This window comes from Eurytemora carolleeae, unplaced genomic scaffold (genome assembly GCF_000591075.1).
Source record: "Eurytemora carolleeae unplaced genomic scaffold, Eaff_2.0 scaffold217, whole genome shotgun sequence".
Classification (NCBI taxonomy): Eukaryota; Metazoa; Arthropoda; class Copepoda; order Calanoida; family Temoridae; genus Eurytemora; species Eurytemora carolleeae.
This window is the reverse complement of record NW_019396108.1, coordinates 335,378-360,803: the sequence shown is the minus strand read 5'-3', so window position 1 is coordinate 360,803 and position 25,426 is coordinate 335,378. Positions and strand designations below refer to the sequence as shown.

Here is a 25,426-nt window from a genome sequence, read left to right as displayed (position 1 = left end):
ACCCCATCCAGTGGAAAAGGGTTAAACAGCATTTTAGATAGTTTTAATTTCTTAAGTGAGAAAGCGAAGAAACGACATTTATAAATGATTAATTTATGCAACTTTTTCTTAAAGATTTACAAATTATCATTTCATGTTAGTTTAAAGAGTATATCTATGTAAAATTATGTACTTTAATGAAAAATATATATCTATCTATCTATTTAAATAGATTGTATAAAAGAGACTGCGCATACGTAGTTTAAAATGATTATCATTAAAATCCTGATAAAGTCAATCTAAATTACCATTACAGTCCCTTTAAAATGTATTTCAAACTAGTCCAGGTTGTACAGTACAGTATAGTACAGTACAGTACAGTACAGTACAGTACAGTACAGTACAGTACAGTACAGTACAGTACAGTACAATACAGTACAGTACAGTACAGTACAGTACAGTACAGTACAGTACAGTCCCTTTATAATATATCTCAAACTATTCCAGGCTGAACAAATCCTTTTTATTAATTACATGCCAGAAACATTAAATTGGTTCTCTTTTACAAAATCATGTTTTCACTAGTTTTTTATAATCTATTATGATGTAAAGTACGTTAAACAATTTTTCGTTAAAAAAACAGAAAGACTAAGCTGCAGTTTTTCCGTTTGCGACATATTTTATTTTCTGTTTGCGACATTATATTTTTCGTTTGCGACATATTTTAAATTTAAAGATAGTTGAACTAGGTATGCAGTGTTGTGGACAAATTTTTTAGGATTCAGTTAAGACATAGAACAAATTTTAAAGATCTGTAAATCCTAAGTTTGAGCGCGAGTGTCGACGTTCAAAATCGTACTTTTTCAGAATTGTTTTATTTTTATTTTTAAATAACGGGAACAAAAAATGTAAACAAAATTCCATAGTAAACTAATTAGTTTTTTAAGAACAGGTAGAGAAAATACAAATTAATCTTATCATCGAAAATAAGTAATCTTGTTCAATTATTAGTTTCTATTTTTACATTATTCTAGTTTCACAAAGATTTTCTGCAGATTTTCTGGAATTATTACTGAAAAGACGACATTTGAAGAATTTGTAGAAATCTGCGAATAAATTCAAAGAAACTAAGAAATTCAAGAAAATGATGAAAACGAAATAATTGATTCTAGCATTGATTTATTTCTTTTGAGAAATATGTTTCTAACCATCTAATTAGTTTACTGTATAATTTTTACTTTATTTTTCGCCGTCGTTATTTAATAATTAAAAAAAACCGATTCTGAAAACGTACCAACCCAAATTCATGATTTTGAACGTCCACTATGCACTCAAACTCATTAATTATACATCGTGGACAAGTTTAATATGTCTCAAATGAATCCTAAAGAATTTGTCCACAACACTGCAAACTCAATTCTACTACCTTACATAGCCCGGTCTGTCCCTTTAAACTAAGTTATCAATGTTTTAGTTGTGAATTAAACAGAAGTAGAAAAATGTACATGTCACTTAAAAAGAAGTAAACAGTCCATTTAAATCAAGGAGATATAGAATACAAGGTGGAGGTGCAAGTCACTTATGTAGAGAAACCACAATTGAAACTATTCAGTTGCCAAAATTATAAACATAGATTACTAATTCAAAATTGATAAGCTAATATGTAAACCGTTCTAAATCGGACATCGCCATCTTAGCATGGATACTGAATAGTCACTTAAAATTAGGCTTACAGTGCCTTATATTTTTTGAAGATGCTAAAACACTCGAACTTTCTAAGGCGCAGCTTGAGGGGGGGGGGGGGGTTAGAAATCACCACGCCACCTATTAGGACACTTTAACAAAAATATTTTAAAAAATGTCTCTGCTATCATATCCGTCATATCCATCACTTACTTTCATCAAGATTCACCGTTTACTAATTCATGTTTGTTTACATCAGATCGACTGCCTTTGTTATTGTTGTTACGCAGAAACTAGTTCTTCAATAGTCCGAAAACGTCACAGCAAAGTGTACACAAATCCCATCGCCCCCTCCTTGTATTCTATACATCTTGATTTAAATGATGTTTTATCAAAAATGATTTTGCAGGAAATCTTCTCTTGTTCTTCCTGATGGTCATGACAAGCATCAAAGAAGAACTTCCTTTGTCAGGTAAATCTGGGAAAAATAGGAAACATTTGTCAGGTAAATCAAGAAAAATAGAAAACATTTGTCAGGTAAATCAAGAAAAATAGAAAACATTTGTCTGGTAAATCAGGAAAAATAGAAAACATTTGTCTGGTAAATCAAGAAAAATAAAAAAACATTTGTCTGGTAAATCAGGAAAAATAGAAAAAATTTGTCTGGTAAATCAAGAAAAATAGAAAACATTTGTCTGGTAAATCAAGAAAAATAAAAAACATTTGTCTGGTAAATCAGGAAAAATAGAAAACATTTGTCTGGTAAATCAAGAAAAATAGAAAACATTTGTTTGGTAAATCAAGAAAAATAGAAAACATTTGTCTGGTTAATCAGGAAAAATAGAAACCATTTGTCTGGTTAATCAGGAAAAATAGAAAACATTTGTCTGGTAAATCAAGAAAAATAGAAAACATTTGTCAGGTAAATCAGGAAAAATAGAAAACATTTGTCTGGAAAATTAGGGACATTAAGACAATTTTTTTGGGATTAAGAAAATTAAGTTTTTAATTTTTAACGAGGCAAATTTTGAATTTTTTTCCCTGATTAAGCTAATAAGTTGGCTCCATTAAATAAAGAGATTCTTATAAAGCAAAAAAGTAAAAAAAAATATCTAATGATTTTAAACAAAAAACAAACATTTTCCTCTAACTTTCCAATTTTTTAAGACACTATTACATGTCCTTTTTAGGATTAAGGAGTATTTTTTGCGGAAATCGTCAATCATGAATGATTAAGGCCCATTTTTTTAATGATATTTTCAAATTACGAAAGAGTAAAACTGTATTTGTTAGTTTAGAATTACTGGAGTAGCATTTTGTAATTTTCATAGCATTAAATTGTTGTAATTACTCTACTTAAACAAATAGTAATACAAAACTAATCTAGGATGCTTTTAAAACTGATTACTTGCCAAAAAATGTTTTAATCAGTCCGTCTTAGTAACCTGATAGTGAAGACCTGAGATATTTCTAACTATTTGATCTGCCAGAATTCATAGTTTGACACTGGGTTCACAGATTTAAGGTTAAGAAAATCAGAATTAGTGTTAAAGACTCCATTCTTCTGCAAAAAAAACTGTTACCTTTTTTAGCTTTGATGAAACTCCAGTCATTATTGAGAGAGGAGACGATTTACCAGATGCGACAGATGGTAATTTATTTAAATAATTCAAATAATTCAAATAATTCAATTAATTAAAATAATTCAGATAATTCAAATAATGCAAATAATCTAAAAAATTTAAATAATTCAAATAATTCAAATAATTCAAATAATTCAAATAATTCAAATAATTCGAATAATTCAAATAATTCAAATAATTCAAATTATTCAAATAATTCAAATATAAATAATTCTAATAATTCAAATAATTCTAATAATTCAAATAATTCTAATGATTCAAATAATTCACTGCGTTCTGAGGGAAAATACTTTCATTTTTATCTTAAACAAATTAGAAAAAATAAAAATCCCGGTAAAAACTTTTTCGCACTTAATAATATCCATTACAACGACATAAATAGATATTATTACAAACTATGTTCTTTATATATGTTGAATATTATATTATATTAGCTGATGTTACAAAATAAAAGAGTTGACATAAATATAAAGTATTGAGAATATAGAGAAACAATTACAAAAAGAAAAAGAAAAAGAAAAAAATTATAATGAATAGTGCACTTATAGTATTTGAGGGAATTATAATTAACGAGAATGTTTTAAAAAGAGAATAATATGTTAACTGTTTTCTCTTAACACGATATTAGTAAAAAACATAAAATAAGTAATTTCACTGCAAAAATGAACCCAAGGATACATACTTTAGAGAAAAAAACTCAGCGAAAGCGGTTGAACGAGAAAACGATTTTAGTGGTTGCTACCAATTTTTATTAAAAAAATCAAAAAAGTTACATATTTTATTCTGTAATGAGTCTAGGCTAGATTTCAACCACTGGTTCAACTGCTTCCACTGAGTTTATTTTCTACCTGTGCTGGACTACTCATCTTTCAAACAACCCAGTTATAATAAATTTAAAATTTAAAAAGTATATATTATTGAAATAAACCATCACACTATGTTTGTTAAATCGAACCACCGAAAACATTTAAAAATGACGAACATCAAAATGTTAACAAAATATTTGAAATATTTTACAAATTTTTACATCCAAACACACTGGCCACAATTACTCAATTCACTTTTGAAGCTATTAATATAATTAAATTATGGTTTAAATCAATGTGACGGATTAAGAACTGATCAAAACAATAACAAAAATTGTATCAAGGTTGATTTTTTCCTAGCCATTGTTTTAAAAATGTCTTTTTTATTCTACATAAACCAGTTTCTGAGCCCCGTTGAATTACAAGACAGAGAGAGGGCTGCTTTTAACTTCCTTGGGCTTCTGCCTTACGGTTGAAGTGAATGGAAATTCCCCAAATCCTGAAAAGACGACATCTAGTGTTCTATCTGTATGTAGTGTAGTGTTCTATGCTGTGAATAATCTAGATACCCCTGATACCCCCTCTGCTCTGACCGCTACACCGGATCTCAGTCCTTCAATGAAGAATAAGTTCAGATGGACAGATAGTATTAAGGTATTATATTAATCACATTCAAAGGAGATAATTCATATTTTTTAAACCCAAAATTATCATCCCTTGTAACTATTTATCTGCAAAAAAACAAAAAAACTTTCCTCCCCATTTAGAGAAATTAAAAGGGAAGAAATTTTATTTTTATTTGTAAAAAAGTTTTAAAGATAATTTCTAAAAAATTACTTTTCCGAAGGGTTCACACACAAGGGCATTTTCCGTATTGTAGGTTTTTCCAAATGAGCTATTTGCATATTTAAATCGCAAAGGCAAGGTATATCATAGGTTAATCTAAACCGTGCAGCTACAGGGTTACCCACAAAAAATGAGACTTCAAAGACCATTATACCGAATTTGTATCGTCCGTTTTCTTGCATTCAGAGTTCCTTGTAGATAAAAAAGGCATATTTCTGTTTTTGACCATTTATTAAATCATCAAAATACTAAATTCAATGCAGAAATTAAACATAAAGCTTAAAATCGTCATGTTTTAGAGTTTCATGGGTCGTCTTTACAGTCTTATCCTGTGTAGGCAACCCTTTATGTAAAAAAGTTGTGATCAAAGTTAAAATTTGTGTTTTCTATCAAGAAAATTGTTATATCTGACAATTTGATGTGAAGAGAAACCGCAATAAAAAATCTTGATAATAAGATTACATGGATATTTTAATCACTTTAATCTAGCGCCAAAAACGATAAAATGGATACAATGAAAAATATAAACCTATCGAAAATTTGACTGTGTAGTCCGATTTGTATCAAAATGCTCTTATTTAAATTCTTAGATCCGTAAGAAGAAGAGTGTGGACGAGGGTGTGAAGGGTCCCCTGGCAGCTGAGCCGCAAGATGAGTCATCTTGATTTTATTTTGAATATAAAGTGTTTTGTAGCAAGTTTTTATTTTCTTTAAAAACTCTGTTCGTATTAATAAAGTAATTGTAAGTAAACATATATGTAATTCGAAACATATCATTTTTGATAAATATATGTCTTTTGGAAAAAAAATGTTTAAAAATTGATAAATAAGAAGAATCAATGTCGAACCTGCTTTGTAAGAAAGGATTCAAAGGTTGTCTTTGATAATTAGGATAAGTTGCGGCATTTATTCGTAAACCAATTTTAGAAGAAGAATTATAATACTAATCCCACTATCTCGGCATTTCTTAAATGTTTTTAAGATTGCGGTACTTGGGATGGAGATTTACTGTTACTAGAATACTTATCCCATAAAGGTTTTACCATTATCACAACTGTTTTAGAAATAGCAACAAAGGCATTTAATTTCGGCTTTATCAGAGACAGCTATCAAGGGTACTGTTGAAAATTGGACAAGTAACTCTATAAATAGATGGTCACTTTAAACTTAGTCAAAAGTCTTTTTAAGCAGAAAAAATAGTTTTAATGTTTTAAAATAACAAAATATTATTGACGCAGTTTTGAAATTAAAATTATGATATGCTGATTTTGTATCCTAAATGTTGATAAAGATTTACAGTTTTTTTATTTACTAAGCATTATAAAAGTAGAACTTTTTCTAGTTTATTCTGGTTATATTGAGATTCTACAATATAACTGCAAATCCAACATATTTCTATACATATTACATATTCAGATGTAAAATATATTAAAATTATAGAAAGTCGATTTACACAGCTTTTTAAAAGTTGGATCAGATGACTCGCCTCAAACTCTAATGTTCTAATCCCTTTTCAATGGCATCAGGATATAAGGATTAACAACCAGACCATATGTTTGGTTCAATGGGTACTCTTGTAAATCGGACTTATAATGGAAAGACACGTAAAACAATGCTGAAAATCACTTTTAAAAAAACATCTTTTTGAATTTTTCAAAAAATTTCACTTTTAGCATTTGTCAGTTATTCTGTTTTTTACCAATTCAAATAAATTGATGTTGTAGACCTTGGATATTTCAAACTATGAATTCTGTTAGATCAAATATTATAAGTTTAAAATATCAAAAGTTTACTCCTTTAGGTAAATATATAGGGATTAGAAAATTGAGTTTGTGGCAAAGACTTCAAGAGAAATTTTCTATTTGCATAATATTGAATACCTTTATTAGCTACGGTGAATGAATATATTGTATTACAGCTAAAAACTGACTACTGCAGACACGGTAAAGTTCACTTTAGAATCAATGTTTACCCCTGAAATGTGGATTTTTCGTATCTTTTTTTTTGTCGGGACATGCATTTTAAATATTTAAATGTTTAGGGTCTGAGAGATTAAAATGTGACTGAACATATTTCGATATTTCTCCAAGTGAATAAACTGCACATTCATTGTTTGTGGGTGTGTGTCTGGATTTCCTTAAAAATATACAAAAACTGTAGCACTCAGGATTGAAAAAGGGATATTCATAATTACGTGAAACAAATAAAATATTTTAATAAAATGAGAATCAGAAAACTCTGGAATAGAAAAACGCCTTTTAGACTCAAGTTATGACAATTCTGCTTTGTAAATATTGTAAATAGACCCATTTCACTAAATAGAAGATTTAAAACGTTACTAACAAAACTATTAGCTTTGTTAGTAACATTTAATACACGTGTTATATTTTCTTTTATGGACAAATTAAATTAAAAGAGTAAGGAAGAAAAAGAGAAATGTGTAAATTACAAAAATGTTTTCTGTAATATAAAATCCTTAACAAAATGCAGGACGCGAAACACTTAAAGGGACTGTAAGCGTAATTTTAAGTGCCTCCATGCAAAGATGTCAATTTTAAGTGCCTCCATGCAAAGATGTCAATTTTAAGTGACTCTCCTTGCAAAGATGTCAATTTTAAGTGAACCTCCATGAAAAGATGTCAATTTTAATTGACCCTCCATGCAAAGATGTCAATTTTAAGTGACCCTCCATGCAAAGATGTCAATTTTAAGTGACCCTACATGCAAAGATGTAAATCTTAAGTGACCCTCCATGCAAAGATGTCAATTTTAAGTGGCCCTCCCTGCAAAGATGTCAATGCCCGAAAAACAATGGAAGACTTAAAGACTTTGTCTTATCAAGTATGAATTATAAAATATTGATGATAATTTTTGAAAACTGGTTATTTTTATGATGTTTTTATGGCGGAAAACATATGAGAATTATCAAAATAAACATTTTAACCAATAGAAAATAAAACAAATATTTAAAACAAAAATACATTTTTTTTTTATCAATTTCTTCATAAAGTTTTAAAATCTTTATATAAAGGTATACTATCAAAGGATGAGACTGAAAAGACGACCAAAAAGTTTTAAAATATGACAATTTAAAACTTGATTTTTAATTTCTGTCTAGAATTCAGTATTTAGAAGGCTATCTATTTGTTACAAATAAGTAGTCCTTGATGCAAGAAAAGGGGCAAATTTCGCACAGTCGTCTCTGAAGTCTTATCAATTGTGGTCTGAAGTCCTATCATTTGTGGTCTGAAGTCCTATCATTTGTGGTCTGAAGTCCTATCATTTGTGGTCTGAAGTCCTATCATTTGTGGTCTGAAGTCCTATCATTTGTGGTCTGAAGTCCTATCATTTGTGGTCTGAAGTCCTATCATTTGTGGATAGAACCCTGGTGGAACAGATTTATGTAAATTGAAAATTCTGGATTCTTTTCAAATAAAAGTATGAAACTGAACAAGAATATAAAATATTGAGAGTATTGAAAATGAAAAACATTCTTTCAAAAAGTTTCAAATTTTTTTTGAATATGTACAGATGTATAGATAATGTTATACCAAACAGTAATACTTTGAGGTGTATTTAAAAAAAAAGAATATCTCATTTGGGCAACAAATTGATACGGCCAATTTTAGGTTGCAATATCTGCAAACGCAAAAAATTTATGAGAATATTGCTAATTATTCCTTTAAAAGTTTAGTTAAAAACAAGTGCTTTAAAGTTATAGAATGCATGCCAGGTTTACAAAAAAATGTTATTAAACAAGAGAGGCAAAATCAACCACTTAGGCTTTGTGACACTTTAAAATCATCCCAGTCTTGAATATTTATGAACTTTTTGTTGCAGCCGGGATCTATGTGTCCTATAAGACCTACATTTCTATTGCAACATGTTTGTTCATAATGAAAATAATGGTGGAAAGCAAAATTACGAGAAATGTCAAGAAAATCGGAAAAGTTTGAGAAAATAAATAAAAACTTATGGTTAGAATTTTATCCTCTGAGACTGGTTTGAACAGGCCATCTGTTCTTTTTAACTTGGTTGGGATAAGACAAGAACTTTTAAAGTTAATTAAGCCCTAATCTAAATCGATTCAAATGAGCTTAATTCTTTCTTTCAGCTCTAGCCTGCAGCTGCTACACAGATTTGTTGACGGAAAACAGCAACACGCTAGACAAATCAGGATAATAGGCCAGTTAGGATTCTGGTGGGGGATGTTTATTTTCCCCGGACAATTCTTTCCCGATAGGCCGCACAAANGGTTTCAAATTGATTGTTTCAACTTTATATCCTTGGTTTCATGCAGATTTATTCAACTTTATCTCCATGGTTTCAAATTGATTGTTTCAACTTTATATCCTTGGTTTCATGCAGATTTATTCAACTTTATCTCCCTGGTTTATAATTGATTATTTTAACTGTATTTCCCTTGTTTCAAGATGATTGTTTCAACTTTATTTCCCTGAATTTTAAATTAATTTTTTAAGCTTATTTTCCAGGTTTCTAGCTGATTATTTTAACTTTATCTTCCTGGTTTCCAACTGATTGTTTCAACTTTATTTCCCTGATTGTTTCTACTTTATTTCCATTATTGTTTCTACTTTACTTCCCTGATTGTTTCAACTTTATTTTATAGGATATTTCAACTTTATTTCCCTGATTGTTTCTATTTTATTTCCCTGATTGTTTCAACTTTATTTCCCTGATTGTTTCAACTTTATATCCCTAATTGTTTCTTCTTTATTTCCCTGATTGTTTCAACTTTATATCCCTAATTGTTTCAACTTTATTTCCCTGATTGTTTCAACTTTATTTCCTGACTGTGTCTACTTTATTTCCCTGATTGTTTCAACTTTATATCCCTGATTGTTTCAACTTTATTTCCTGATTGTTTCAACTTTATTTTCTGACTGTGTCTACTTTATTTCCCTGATTGTTTCAACTTTATATCCCTGATTGTTTCTACATTATTTCCTGATTGTTTCAACTTTATATCCCTGATTGTTTCTACATTATTTCCTGATTGTTTCAACTTTATATCTCTAATTGTTTCAACTTTATTTCCCTGATTGTTTCATCTTTATTTCCTGATTTTTTCAACTTTATTTCCCTGATTGTTTTATCTTTATATCCCTGATTGTTTCAACTTTATTTCCCTGATTGTTTCAACTTTATATCACTGATTGTTTCATCTTTATTTCCTGATTGTTTCAACTTTATATCCCTGATTGTTTCAACTTTATATCCCTGATTGTTTCAACTTTATATCCCTGATTGTTTCAACTTTATATCCCTGATAGTGAAACTAATCACAACTTGTAAAAAGCTGTAAACAGAAACAAAACAAACATTGTAAAAACTAATGAAAAGTTTATCCTGCGGGTTGAATCTTTTCTAAGCAATCGTCATAACATTTTTGTTAAAAATACTTTTAGATGCGAGGGCGGTTATTATTTAGATGCGAGGGCGGTTATTATTCAGCTGAATTGTAGCTTATTAGATTGTTGAAATTTGGAAAGGAATTATGTCTTTTCCACTAACACAGATTTTCTAATCTCTATATCTTTGAAACCAAATGGTGTAATCCTTTAATAGTTCAAAGAGTTGAAACTTTGAATCCTATTTCTTATAGAATTCATAGTTTGAAATTCAAAGGTCTTCCACGTCAGTTTGCAAAGATATAGGGATTAGAACATTTTCTTTTATCAAATAAACATTAATTATCCGAAGAAACAAGATAGTGGAGAAGGAGGGAGTTGGGTTTTCAAATAAAATCTGTTTATAATTGATCCATTATTCACTGCAATTGCTAATTAACATGTTACTTAGTAAGAAGAAATAATAAGAAATTCAAATAATTTAATTAAATACAGGGAGAACCATTAAACTCTGAAATGGAAAAGCGACGTTTAGACTCAAGCTATTACTTTCAGTAGTCCAACCAGCATTAGACACAGTAATTGTGCAGTGTAAACGTTGTTATTGCTTTAATGTCGTCTTCCTATTCCACAGTTTTCTGGTTCTCACTCTACAAGAATATAAATGCATTTTTTAATTTTTAAATATTCAAATTGGAGATAAAACTGATTTTTAAAGTTTTAAAGCTGTGCTGCAACCCCCCAAGGGATTGAAGAAAAGTTATTTCTTTTTGGTAAAATGAAAATGTTTTGAATCAGTTTATAGATAGAATATAAGTTGAACTGACTACAACTCATACTGACAGGACTGTCAATATAGTTTAAAGGGACTATACAGGCATTTAAAGGGTTTTCAAATTCTATAAATTTTAGAAAACTGCTTATTTTTTAATTTAAAATTTCGAATATCATTTATTATGAAAACATTGACTATATGTCGATAAAAAGAGGATACATTGTTAAAATAAAGTTTTTTAAAAAGCTTGAGATTTACAAATCCAAATCCTAATCCTGTATAACAAATCAGAGGCAATTAAAATTTTCTTAAATACTTTTTTGTTGGCATATACATTTTAAATGAAAAAATATAGAATAAACAAATCCGTAAGTTTTAGGATTGTCGAATTATAGAACAAAACTCGTTTGATTTCAAATATAAGAAACCAAATCCTTCTCACTCTGGTTAGTCCGGGGTGCTTCCATTCGTAGAATATCGTGTTCGATTCACCACAGTACCGTTTAAACCTTTAACTGATCAAGGATGACAGATTTATTCTGATTTACCCCTACAGAAAACCTTTTAACCGTTGAACACGTTGTTTACAACATTGTTTATGTTTTTAAAATGTTGATATTCACTTTTTTAATGAGGCTTGAAAAAATATTGTACTTTAAGTTTTTGAAAACTCCTTTTATTGTAAAATATTTTGTAATTTCAAGGGACGCAAGAAAGGATTAGCTGTGTTGCGTTAACACTGTACGTAGCCTATACCGGGTTTTATAGGAATCCAAACTGTTTTCGAATTCGATTTACACAAAGAGAACTCTGTACTCAATTAACAGACATATTTTAAGGGTACCGTTGCAAATCGGACAATGCCCTCTTTAATGGAGGGTCACTTGAAATTACGTTTACAGACCCTTTAAGGTCTAGGAAAGTATTGCGACAATTGGGCGTCAGAAAGACTTGAGCTGAAGGAAGCTGTAGTAAGATCGATCTTTGCTTTCAAAATCTCGGCTCAGAAATCACAAGAAATACAGGGAAGTACATTTATTGTTTCTAGATATAAAAACATAATGATTAATGAGTGTATAAAAGGAGAGGAAGTTGAGTTAAACTTCTCTGGTTCCAGGATCCGACACTACTGATTTACGGATTTTATAATCATCTTTAGGGGATTTCATTCTCTACTCTATACGCGTAATTTTAAGGAACCTTCCATTTAAAGAGGAATATTCCAAATTAATTTACAACACTACCCGGCCCTTCAAACATTTGACTGATCATCGAGGAGAGAGAAATCAGTGTATATATCTCTTGTCATGTGCAAAAAGCCGTAACATTGTTTATACAATTACAATTCTGTAGATGAATAAGGATCAGTCCAATATTTAAAGGGTACCGTTGTGAATCCTTGATCAGTTCAAGGTTAAATGGTACTGTTGTGAATCCTTGAACAGTCCAAGGTTAAATGGTACCGCTGTGAATCCTTGATCAGTTCATGGTTAAAGGGTACTGTTGTGAATCCTAGATCAGTTCAAGGTTAAAGGGTACCGTTGTGAATCCTAGATCAGTCCAAGGTTAAAGGGTACCGTTGTGAATCCTTGATCAGTCCAAGGTTAAAGGGTACTGTTGTGAATCCTTGATCAGTCCAAGGTTAAAGGGTACCGTTGTGAATCCTTGATCAGTCCAAGGTTAAAGGGTACCGTTGTGAATCCTTGATCAGTCCAAGGTTAAAGGGTACCGTTGTGAATCCTTGATCAGTTCAAGGTTAAAGGGTACCGTTGTGAATCCTTGATCAGTCCAAGGTTAAATGGTACCGTTGTGAATCCTAGATAAGTTCAAGGTTAAAGGGTACCGTTGTGAATCCTTGATCAGTCCAAGGTTAAAGGGTACCGTTGTGAATCCTTGATCAGTCCAAGGTTAAAGGGTACCGTTGTGAATCCTAGATCAGTTCAAGGTTTAAAGGGTACCGTTGTGAATCCTTGAACATTCCAAGGTTAAAGGGTACCGTTGTGAATCCTTGAACAGTCCAAGGTTAAAGGGTACCGTTGTGAATCCTTGAACAGTCCAAGGTTAAAGTGTACCGTTGTGAATCCTAGATCAGTTCAAGGTTAAACGGTACCGTTGTGAATCCTAGATCAGTTCAAGGTTAAACGGTACCGTTGTGAATCCTTGATCAGTCCTAGGTTAAAGGGTACCGTTGTGAATCCTCGATCAGTCCTAGGTTAAACGGTACCGTTGTGAATCCTAGATCAGTTCAAGGTTAAAGGGTACCGTTGTGAATCCTAGATCAGTTCAAGGTTAAAGGGTACCGTTGTGAATCCTAGATCAGTTCAAGGTTAAAGGGTACCGTTGAAATGGGAGATGTCTCTCTTTAAAAGAAGGTCACTTGAAATTGAGCTTACAGTCCTTTTAAGTTTGTATTGTCCCCTTTGCATTTATAAATATGTTATATTTTTCAAAAGATTTAAAATATTTTTAAAAAGTAGATTTCTAATTTTATTTTTCAATAGTTAATATTAACATTCCTTGCCTTTGGAATATGAATATGAATATTAAGATTGAGTTTGTGACAGTTAAAAAAACTTAAATATTTGATTTAACTTTAAATTTAAATTTCATTTAAATTTATTCAACAGTTTGAAATTTCACTGGAATCTTCCACTGTAGATAATAGATATACATGTCTGCCATTAAACTATTTTTTTTTTTTTTTAAGAAATGAATCATTTAACATGTCTGCTTCATGCTTTTTCTGTGATTACTTTCGCTAAATTCAATTAAAAGAAAATTCAAAGAGGAGATCAAATCTATTTTCCCCATTTCATTAATTACTATTTTCCTTCCCTGCTTGAAACGACTGAACCGAATAAATTTTGTGATCCACGGTTTGGAAACTGCAGTGTGTTCTCAATCCTAGGGTTTCCAGCAAAAAGAGAAAACCATTTTGCGAAAATTTCGCAGTTCGTTCGCGAAAATTTTAACGAAATTTTGCTCTAACCTGCTTCGCCAAACAAGAAATGCGAAAGTGTTCTTTCGCTGAAAACCCTAAATTCCATTTCCAACCAGCTATGAAAAGTTTTATTAACCTGCTGGATCTACTTTAATGTCTTGCAACAACTTGGTCTTCAATTTGGCCAGTCTATACTTTTTTAGCCTAAAACATTTACATTTAATTACTATAAAGTGATTGAGTTTAGCTTTTAATTAGTATTTGGCATAATTCTCATAGATTTTTGCATGAAAGCTTGCAACCTATAAATCATTGCAGTATTTAATGTACCGTGCAAAGTTTTTTTACGTGAGCTGGAAGATTAAGAAAACAAATTCTTAAATGAATTCGAATTGATTTGTTAAATCCCACCTTAGACTGATGAAAGACGTTTGAGTCTAGTGAAATCCATTCCTTTCAATTGTATTGATTTGAATTGTATTCCCAATACAAAACTAACCATGAATAGAAGTGAAAGAAATCCCTACTCAATCTGATACAAATTCAGAATAAATCTATTTTAACAATAAATTCAAAATAAAAGATGTTATTTCACAAACATATCTAATAAATTTGTCTGATGTACGAGTATAAACTAGATACAAATTAGGGTTTCCAGCGAAAAGGAAAAATCGTGAAATTTTTTTTTTTAACGACCATTTCGCTTCATTTTTGCATTTCGTTCGCTTGCAAAAATCCAATTGCTTTTTTCGCGAAATTTTCCTTTAATTTGTTTCGCTAAAAAATGCAAAAATTTTACGAAAAAAAAATTCAAAAATTTTGCGAAAAAAATCGAAATTATGCAAAAAACGAAAAATGCAGAATTTTTAAAAACAAAATCAAAATTAAAATATAATATATTATAAAACTTCAAATTTGACCTATTCCACAAGTTCTTTTGAGGAATTAATTGATGCATTTTCGCGAAATTTTCGCATTTCGCATATTCGCAAAATTTCGCTTCGTTTTCGCTTCATTAATTTTCGCGAAAAAGTTTACGAAATGGGATCGAAAATTATCGCATTTTTTCGCGAGTTTTAGTTTTCATTTTCACCGGAAAGTGAGAAAACAAGATTTAAAACTTTTTTTTAGTTGCAGTACACATATATGAAAGATATTAAATTAAAAATAAATGAAGTAATTTAGCTTCTACATATTTTTAACATACTTTGTCAATACAAGTAAACAAATTCAATTTATAATTTCAGATTTTTATATTTTAGATATTGAGTTTGATTTAATATTTAATATTGAGAAAAGGAAATAAACCTATAATGGTTAGGTCAGATATACAATATAAAATATTGTTTTTTTTCTGTTTTTTTTTAATCTAAATTCTTAAAAAAATTGTCATGTATTTATTAAAGACAAAGAATATTCCTAAAGCATGAAGATGATCAAAATCAGATTTAAAGTTTACGCGTAATAATACGTCAAACTAAAGTAAATTTCAAGTTAGATTAAGATCTTTTAAGTTTTCGATAATAACTCCTTTACTTGAAGAGCTATTGAGAAGAACGAAGAACAGGTAACAGAGTAAATTAGCTTTTTCAATTCTTGAGCCAAAACAATTCTGATCCTTTAGTAAAAGTAAATCAAACCTAAAGTCTGACCGCGTCAACCTTCTTGCACCGGCTAGTCCTAATGAGTGCCTGCTTTTTATACCCTATGTTCGGGCGAAACAGTACAAACTAAGACCAGAAAGGTTGACCCGACTCGGAAATTCAAATGTACTACGGCTGCCCGTGGAGGAGCTACGATGTCCCAAATTCGTACAAGTTATGTCGCATAAATATTACCTTCCCCTTCTGTCTAGTCAGATTTACTGATTCACAACAATACCCTTTTGTCCCCTCTCTAATTAAAAAGAGTAAAAAAATATCTATCTCAATTTTATTATTTTGCTTCTAGTTTTTGTGCACATACACAAAATTGGTTTACGGATTTATAAAAACTGGCGATGTCATCGTTATAATTGTTTTTAAGAACACTGTTAAAAAATTAAGTCTTTAGGCTATAATTCCAACGAGGTTATAGTGTACAGAGTGATGATGTACGCTAATCCTTTACTAATTTTATAGGCCATAAACTGTACCGAGAGCGTACTGCATATTTGTTTATTATAAGTTGATTCTGGCCTAACCTATAGTATATCAATATTAGTAAACAGTTGTAAGTGTACAGTACAGCTAACTGAGCACACAGGTAGAGAACTATCAACCCCACTGTGTAACTCTTAAAATTGAGTGCTATTTAAAACAGCGTGTATAGTCCCGGTAAGAAAGAATAAAAGTAATCAAAGTTTTCTGTTATCTTTTCAAGAACTTTTATATCTTTGGTTTAGAACAGTTTGCCAACCATATTGTTCAATCCTTTTCTACATTTTCTATTTATTCAGTTTCCGAGAGTACCAAAGCAAAGCCGGTAGTGAATATTGAATTAGAATATCATTAATTTATAATAAAAATACATTTAAAAATTTTTCGATTCCTAAATTTAAACAAATTTTAAAAAAGAAGTAAAAAAAAGGACATAGCAAATTTTTTATTCGAATATCTTTCGAATTATTACTATTTCTTTTTTTAATTTTGATGAGTTATCGCCCACTAAGTATTACATTTTCCCATAGAACATGTTTAAATCACGGAGATTATGTAAGGGATCCAATGTCGTCTTCCTAATCAAGAAAGAAGAAATACAAGATTAGATAAATCCACAAAACCATTAGTTCCGAAGACGATAACAAAGAAAGAACTACTGATCCTTCTTCTCACATATACTATCATTTCATATGTGATTACTCATCATAGATAAATAAATAAACATAGATAGCTTATGTACGCAAAATCACCAAATGTACAGTCCGCGAACTCATACTTCTAGGGGTCAACGTGTACTTCAATGGTGGTTCCTCCCGAAAAGAGTGTAAAATAACTCCGGGAATGGAACTATTTGAACAATATTTTACTAAGCAATATATCATATTGACGAGAACTGAAGAAGGACATGAGAAGGACTAAACTAACTTAAATTTTACAGTCCAATCAAGGGCGTTTACAAAGGGGGGGGTCAAATTTACCCCCCCCTCAGCATATCCTGGTTTTCAAGTACAGCAGAGATAGGGTTAACAAATGTATTGCAGCCATTTTTAAGTTTGAAATATGATTTTGGATTTTGTTGCATAAATCCTATCCTATGTGCTAAGTTGATGAATTTTTTAGATTTTTTACCTTGCTTACTTACTTTTTGTAGCTCTAGACATTATCTAAACCTTTGAAGGAATTTTTTTCAGTTTAAGTTTACAAGAAATAATTGGCAAAATTAGATTTTTTTGCAAGGGCTTGTAATCTTTCGATCACTGTTGAATACATTTTTGTTTGTTTGTGTCCAATAAACGTCAAAACGGCTGAACCGAACGGGACCAAATCGTGTGTTACATCATGTGACAGGGAAAGTTAATGGATGATAAAAATTTCAAAATTTTTCCTCCAACAAAATTTGATTGCCATTACATTTTGAAACTCTGCAAACTTTTTGTTTTTGTTTTACAATGTATACAAAGAGAAAATAAAATTAAAATAGAAGATGGACTCGAAGCGCTTTTGAAGCCTAATATATGTATAAAAATGTAATTTTTTGTTGTTGTTGAAATTCTAGAAATGTTCATTTCAGAATTTTGAAGGACTTTTTTTTAAATTTTGTTTTTTAGAAGCTTTTGACAAAATTCTCAATGATTTTTCCACAATGACTTGCAACCTCTTTAAAGATAAGTGTTGCGAATAATGGAAAAAAATACTCAGCGGTAGCGGTTGAGATCTAGAGTTTACGCATTATAGAATATAAAATTAACCTTTTTTCGATTTAGAATTTGTTCAACTGCTGATATCGTACAATTAAAAAAGTTTTAAAAAATGGATAAAAATATTAACGAAAAAATATAATTTTAGCAATTCAATAGATTAAACATTTGCGAAAAAAGGTTTAGATCTTTACCGCTCGTTCAACTGCACTCCCGCTGTTAATTTTCCAAAGTAAATATAATTCCGAATACTGGAAGGGATTAAAGGTTGCACTTATGTTTATACTTTTTCCTATCGCTTTATTTCTTTGAAAAGAATTTAAAGGGCAGAAAAATTCTCTGTTTTAATTCATTAAATATTAAAAAAAATTTTATACTTTAAATAATTTGTATTCTGAAAATTCTAAATTCTGACAGAAAACATTCTACAACAATTTCTATTTACATTTTGAACAGTATTAAACTAAAGTTTTTTGTTTTAATTTAGTTTAGGGTTAAGTATATAAATACCAGTGTTATCTAGTGTACATGAAAAGACTAGGAAATTAGATCTGTTAGAAAAGAGAACAGGCTTAAGATTGGGGAGATATATAGATATTTTTTTAATTTCTTTAAAAGGTTGTTATGTTTTTTTTTGTTGTGTTCAATTGATTTTGTTGCTGAGAAGTATTAGAAAATGATTAAAAAAAGGCCAAAAACAAAAATACAGAGAGAGCTAAAATTTTCCAGACATTTTAACTATAGAAATATTTATGTGTGGGTTAATTTATATTTTACATATTTAACATACTTAGTAATATGCTTGACAATACACACAACATTTTCATTGAAAAACATCTAGAAAAGAAAACACTAGACGAAAATGAAAATGATTGCCACCCTAGACAAGTTTTTTTTCTATTTTGATTCAATCGCATTTAAGAATATAATTAAACAATCATGAAACTTGACTGAATTGTCTTTTATATTATTTCATTGAAAACGCATATGCCGACCGACAAATCTAGTGAAAAGGCTTAATTTCAGGTGACCCTCCATGCAAGGATATCAACGCCCGATTAACAACAGAACCCTTGAAACGGTTTTCTGATCAAAAATATAGAAGATGCGGATCCGGATTCGAAGATTGTTTAATTTCTCTATTGCTTCTTAAAAGCAAGAAATGCTCAAATCATTTTCGCAGAGAAACCGCAACTATAAATAAATAGTTTAAAGACACGCAAAAAAATATATCTATTTAATACTTGATCAAACAGTAAGAGAGTTGGTCAACTCCATCTTTGCATCACGTAGATTTAATAGTTCTGTCAATATTCCAGAAAGCTATGACTTTCGATCACAATTTCTTTTATTAAACATAATTTTTCAGCCTTTTTTTTCCTAAATACTTTATTGCCGGCATATACGTTTTGAATAAAAAGTATTCAACAAACAAATCTGTAACTTTAAAGATTGTTAAAATATAAACCAAAACGCGTATGATTTCAAATAGAAGAAACCGAATGCCTCTAACTCTGGTTAGTACGGGGTGATGGATGGTCACTTGAAATTACGCTTACAATCCCCTTAATATGTCCAATGTGATCGGAAGTCACAACTTGAAGAGATAATTGAATCCGGTTGGGACCAACCTATCCTCATCTGCATAATATTGGATTGGTAGAATATGTTGGAGTTTAATATTGAACTGTAGTCTAGACCAACCTATCCTCATCTGCATAATATTGGATTGGTAGAATATGTTGGAGTTTAATATTGAACTTTAGTCTAGACCAATGACAAATCTATGCATATGCATCCCATTTTGATTTATTCATCACAGCTTGAACAGATTGCATAGATTATACAGGGCACAGATAATGTAGATTACGGAAATTACATAGATTGCATAGATTTCACAGATTTAAAAAATTGCACAGATTACAGAGATTTAACTGATTTCACAGATAACAAAGATTGCAGAGATTGCATGGATAACACATATTAAAAAAAATACACAGATTCAACAGATTGCACAGACAAAATACATAAAACAGATTCTACTGATTGCACAGATTGCACTTATTATATATATGTACATATTACACTAATTCAAATTACAAGATATCACAGATTTCACAGATTTCACAAATCAAAAATTACACAGATTGCACAGATTGCACAGACTGCACAGATTGCATAGATTGCACAGATTGCACAGATTGCACAGATTGCAAAGATTGCATAGAATACACCGATCACACCAATTAAACTGATTACACCGATTACACCGATTACACCGATTGTACAGATTGTCCAGATTTCACAGGTTGCATAAATTACACAGATTGCAGAAATTGCACAGATTTCACAGATTGTATAAATTACACGGATTTAACAAATTGAAAAGACGGCACAGACTGCACAGATTGCTCAGATTGTACAAAATAGGAACAGATGGAACCAGATTTCGAGTGACCCTAAACTTAAAGTCTCTAAAGTGTTACATGCGGTATTTACTAGGGAACAATAACCTTTACAGTATTCAAAAATAACTCACTCAATCAGTTTTCTTTGATAATTATTTAGACAGTTTCTGTGAGTAAAAATGTTGTTTTCCAATAACATCTTAGTAACCTGAGAGATACAAATGCCTCGAACACGTGAAGGATTTTTAACCTTAAATTTGTTTCTTTTTTAGAATCTGTTGCGGAGACAAACATGAGTGGAGTGAATGGTTTGGGAGGGGGGGGATGGGGTGTTGATTATTATATATATATTTATATATTTATCAAATTCAGATATATCCATTTACATATCTGTATAATTATCTATATGGATGAAATCGTAACTCAGGAACTGCTTGACCTAATTGTCTCATAACTTGATGAGAAAACTCGATAAAGTCTGGGAAATGTTTAAAAATCATAATTGTAGATGGGTTAAAACAGCTACAGGGTGCCCCATTCATTCTAACAATTTTTTTAGCCGCTATTTTTCTGTCATGCTTTGCTATATTTATAATCTGTGAAAAGATTTGAGTAACAGTAATAAGAAAATTTGGCAATATAACAAAAAAATTAGATGATGCATTGTAGACAAAAAACTCAAATTAAATTTTCCCATACGTACCAGTATTTCTAAAAAACATTTTAGTCGCAGTTTCATCATTCTTTAGAACTAGAACTAATTTTGCACAAAGATAGCCAAGGTTAAAAGCTTCGTCGATAACTCTTCTTGTTAGACGTTACAGAGTTATAACTCTTCTTGTTAGACGTTACAGAGTTAGAACTCTTCAAAGTCAACCCGGTCAAATTAAATACTTCTTAGAGTTTCAGATAATTTTCGCTACAGAGCCTATTTACAAGAAGAAGTGAATCTAGTTATTATAAACAAAGCTTTCATATATATATAAAGTAAGCATTATTATGACTTTTAGATATTTTCTCTATAAAAGTCGACCCATTCATTTTAGAATCTCTAAACCAAGCTAAAAATATTCCCAGGTGGTTCCTCTAAGTTCCCAAATCAAAATTTGAGGCAAATTGGTCAAGGGGTTTATGAGTTATGACCGGACATACAAACAAACAGAAAAACAGAGATTACAATTTATATATAGAATAAAACTTTAAATATAACAGATAGATACTAGTTTTGATGGAAAAGCATCAAATGAAATCTTATTATTTTCGGTACTTTCATATCAATCACACATGAAAGTAGTATATTTTCTAATTCTTTACTCTTTATTTTTTTATGATAATGTGAAAAGCCGTGTAAAATATTTTAAACATTTAAATTATTTAAAATATGGTTCATCTTTCAATAATCATTTTTTGATCTTAAAAAAATGTTATCTAACCTACATGGGTATATAGCTAAAGAATTAAATTATTTTTTAATTAAACAGTTAGAAATACAATTTATTTTTCTTTTTAGGTTTGAGTTCGTTAGAAATTATGGGAATGCAGAAAAATTAAAAGTTTTAATAAAAACGGATTTTTAATGAATTAAATTTTTTTTTAATTTCTTCAACATTTGAATTTATCAACTTGTTTTATTCAAATTTGATTTGGTGTTTTAAGACACACTGTAGTCCCAACCGTTTAATATTCATGCCAGAAGCATAATATACTATACATACCTAAATACCTGGATACCTGGATACCCAGATACTTAGATTCCTAGATACCTAGATACCTAGATACCTAGATACCTAGATACCTAGATACCTAGATACCTAGATACCTAGATACCTAGATACCTAGATACCTAGATACCTGGATACCTAGATACTTAGATTCCTAGATACCATGGATTCCTGGATACCTGGATGCCTGGATACCTGGATACCTAGATACCTAGATACCTAGATACCTAAATACCTAGATACCTAGATACCTGGATACCCAGATACCTAGATACCCAGATACCTAGATACCTAGATACCTAGATACCTATATACCTAGATACCTAGATACCTGGATACCTGGATACCTAGATACCTGGATACCTTGATACCTAGATACTTAGATACCTGGATACCTGGATACCTAGATACCTAGATACCTAGATACCTAGATACCTAGATACCTAGATACCTAGATACCTAGATACCTATACCTAGATACCTAGATACCTAGATTCCTAGATACCTAGATACCTAGATACCTGGACACCTAGATACCTAGATACTTAGATTTCTAGATACCTAGATACCTAGATACCTAGATACCTAGATACCTAGATACCTATACCTAGATACCTAGATACCTAGATTCCTAGATACCTAGATACCTAGATACCTGGACACCTAGATACCTAGATACTTAGATTTCTAGATACCTAGATACATAGATACCTAGATACCTAGATACCTAGATACCAAGATACCTAGATACCTAGATACCTAGATACCTATACCTAGATACCTAGATATCTATACCTAGATACCTAGATGCCTAGATACCTGGATACCTGGATACCTAGATACCTTGATACCTAGATATCTAGATACCTAGATACCTAGATACCTAGATACCTAGATACCTAGATAACTAGATACCTAGATACCTGGATACCTAGATATCTAGATACTCCCCCCTGCCTCTTTGCCCATTACATTAGATTAACAGGGTTAACAAATATAAGTGATCTAATGGAAGTTGATGAGGTTGAAGGTTGAATAAATATCTTTAAATTAAGCACAACAATGCTAAATATTTCATTAACCAGCCAAACTATTTGTCATGAATAATAATTCATTAATATAATACAGGGTGTCCCAATGAGCGATGACATTAAATCGTGTTCAATCTTAGATTTTATATAAGTGACACTGTATGCATGAACGAGAAAGACTTCTTGAATCTATAAAAAATGGGATCAAAAGACTCCTTTATATTGAGAATTTATTTTCAATACTTATCGGAAAATCTTAAAATTTGTTCAATATATTTCCACAAAGGATTTGAACCTGATTTTCTAATCTCTTTATTATAGACCTTAGATATTAAAACTATAAATTCTTGTAGACCAAATATCTAAACTTGAAATATCAAAGGATATACCATTATGCATTAGGTTGCAAAGATATAGGGTATATAAAATCAGAGTTTGTGTAAAAGACGGAATTCATTATGTATTTCAAATCTGTGAATTTAGAGCTCACACGGTTCGATTCCTCCTCGAACGTTCAATGTAAACGTTGGATAAGAAATTGAGTCTTTGGAACAATATCAAATATTTTAACCACAATATCTTTAGAACTCGATTGTAAACCTTTGATATTTCATATATATATATATCTAAGGTATGCAACATTTGGTTCCAAAGATATAGTGATTAGAAAATCAGAGTTTGTGGCAAAGACTCAATTCCCTTTATCGTTTAAGCCCAGATTGGATATTGGCAGCTGATTTAAACTTGATCGCTAAACCCCAGATTAGATATTGGCAGCTGATTTAAACTTGATCGTTTAAGCCCGGATTGGATATCATGGCAGCTGATTTAAACTTGATCGTTTAAGCCCGGATTGGATATCATGGCAGCTGATTTAAACTTGATCGTTTAAGCCTGGATTGGATATCATGGCAGCTGATTTAAACTTGATCGTTTAAGCCCGGATTGGATATCATGGCAGCTGATTTAAACTTGATCGTTTAAGCCCGGATTGGATATCATGGCAGCTGATATAAAATCAATCGTTAGAGCCCGGATTGGATATTGGCAGCTGAGTTAAAGTGACGTTAACCAATTTTTGAGTGATCCAATATCCAAAAATAGAATTCCTCGTAACACAACGATGCCCTGAAGCTGAGAGCCATCCTATACAAAAGTGTCTGCCTCTAATATTCCTTATTTTTGTATGAAATGAATTCATGAATTATTGTCGAATGAAAATTCTGTTTTTAAAATTCTTTTATTCTTTTTATGGTCGTTTTCTCATATAACCCTGGTAAAATATGAGACACATTAGATGAAGAATTAATTTTATTTCTTAAAGGAAATATAAACGTAATTATTTTCAGTTGTGATTTCTCTACAGAAGTGTTTTACGCATATCTATACTACAAAAAAAACAAATAGGATTCATCCCAAGTAAACCTTTGCAAACTTAGAAAATTGACAATATTTTGATTATCTGATTATTGATCAAATAAAGGCTTCTGCAGAGGTACCGTTGTAAAACAGGTTTTGAAATTTTGCATTGAATAAGGGCAACTTGAAATTACGCTAACAAACCTCATAAATATGCTTTTAATTTCCTTTTAAATGAATTGAGTTTTTGCCACATATTCAAAGGAATTGAGTTTTTGCCACAAACTCTAATTTTCTAATAATTTTCTTTAATAGTTCAAACTATGAATGCTATTAGATCAAATAATGTAAGTTTGAAATATCAAAGGTTTACATCAAAAGGCTACAGAGATATATAGGTTTTACAAAAAATGAATTTGTGGCAAAGACTCAATTCCTTAGCAACATAAAAACGCAAGCCTTTGATATTTCAAACTTAAAATATTCTAACTAACAGAACTTATAATTTGAAATATATAAGGTCTACGACGTTGAATTTCAAGGTATAAAGATTAGAAATTCAGAGTTTGTGGCAAAGACTCAATTTCTTTTTGATTTTTTTTCTTTAAAAACGTGTGCGAGCTCTGCTGTGACACTACTCTATATTCCAGAACAATACTTCATAGTAACTTTGTAGAGAAATTTAAATATCTCCAATTCCTATATTTTTTAACTTTAAAACTTTCTCTATATCTGTTTTTTTGTCTGTTTCTTTGAGCCGTAAAAATTAATATAACAGTAAAATTCCAACGTGTCCTTTTAAAGAACGGAATTGAATTTTTGCAGCAAACTTGAATTTTATAATACAAAAATCTTTGCAACCTGATCAGAGTTTGTGGCAAAAATTCAGTTCCTTCCAAACATTTTTTAAGTTTAAAAAATACTACGATTTCTCCCATATTGTTGTTTAAATTATGAAACATCATAAGTTTTTTAAATTTCGTCGAAAGTCCCTTTAAACGTAATTTCAAGTGATCCTCAATTG

General features: G+C 30.5%; 1 long non-coding RNA gene across 1 annotated transcript; it reads left to right on the top strand.

The window, feature by feature from the left end:
• Positions 1-2,031: 2,031 nt before the first annotated feature.
• Positions 2,032-5,766, top strand: LOC111695144 (uncharacterized). The gene is made up of 4 exons (XR_002763800.1): positions 2,032-2,134; positions 3,255-3,313; positions 4,677-4,765; positions 5,548-5,766. It is a non-coding gene; the product is annotated as an uncharacterized LOC111695144 (long non-coding RNA).
• The last annotated feature ends 19,660 nt before the right edge of the window (positions 5,767-25,426 follow it).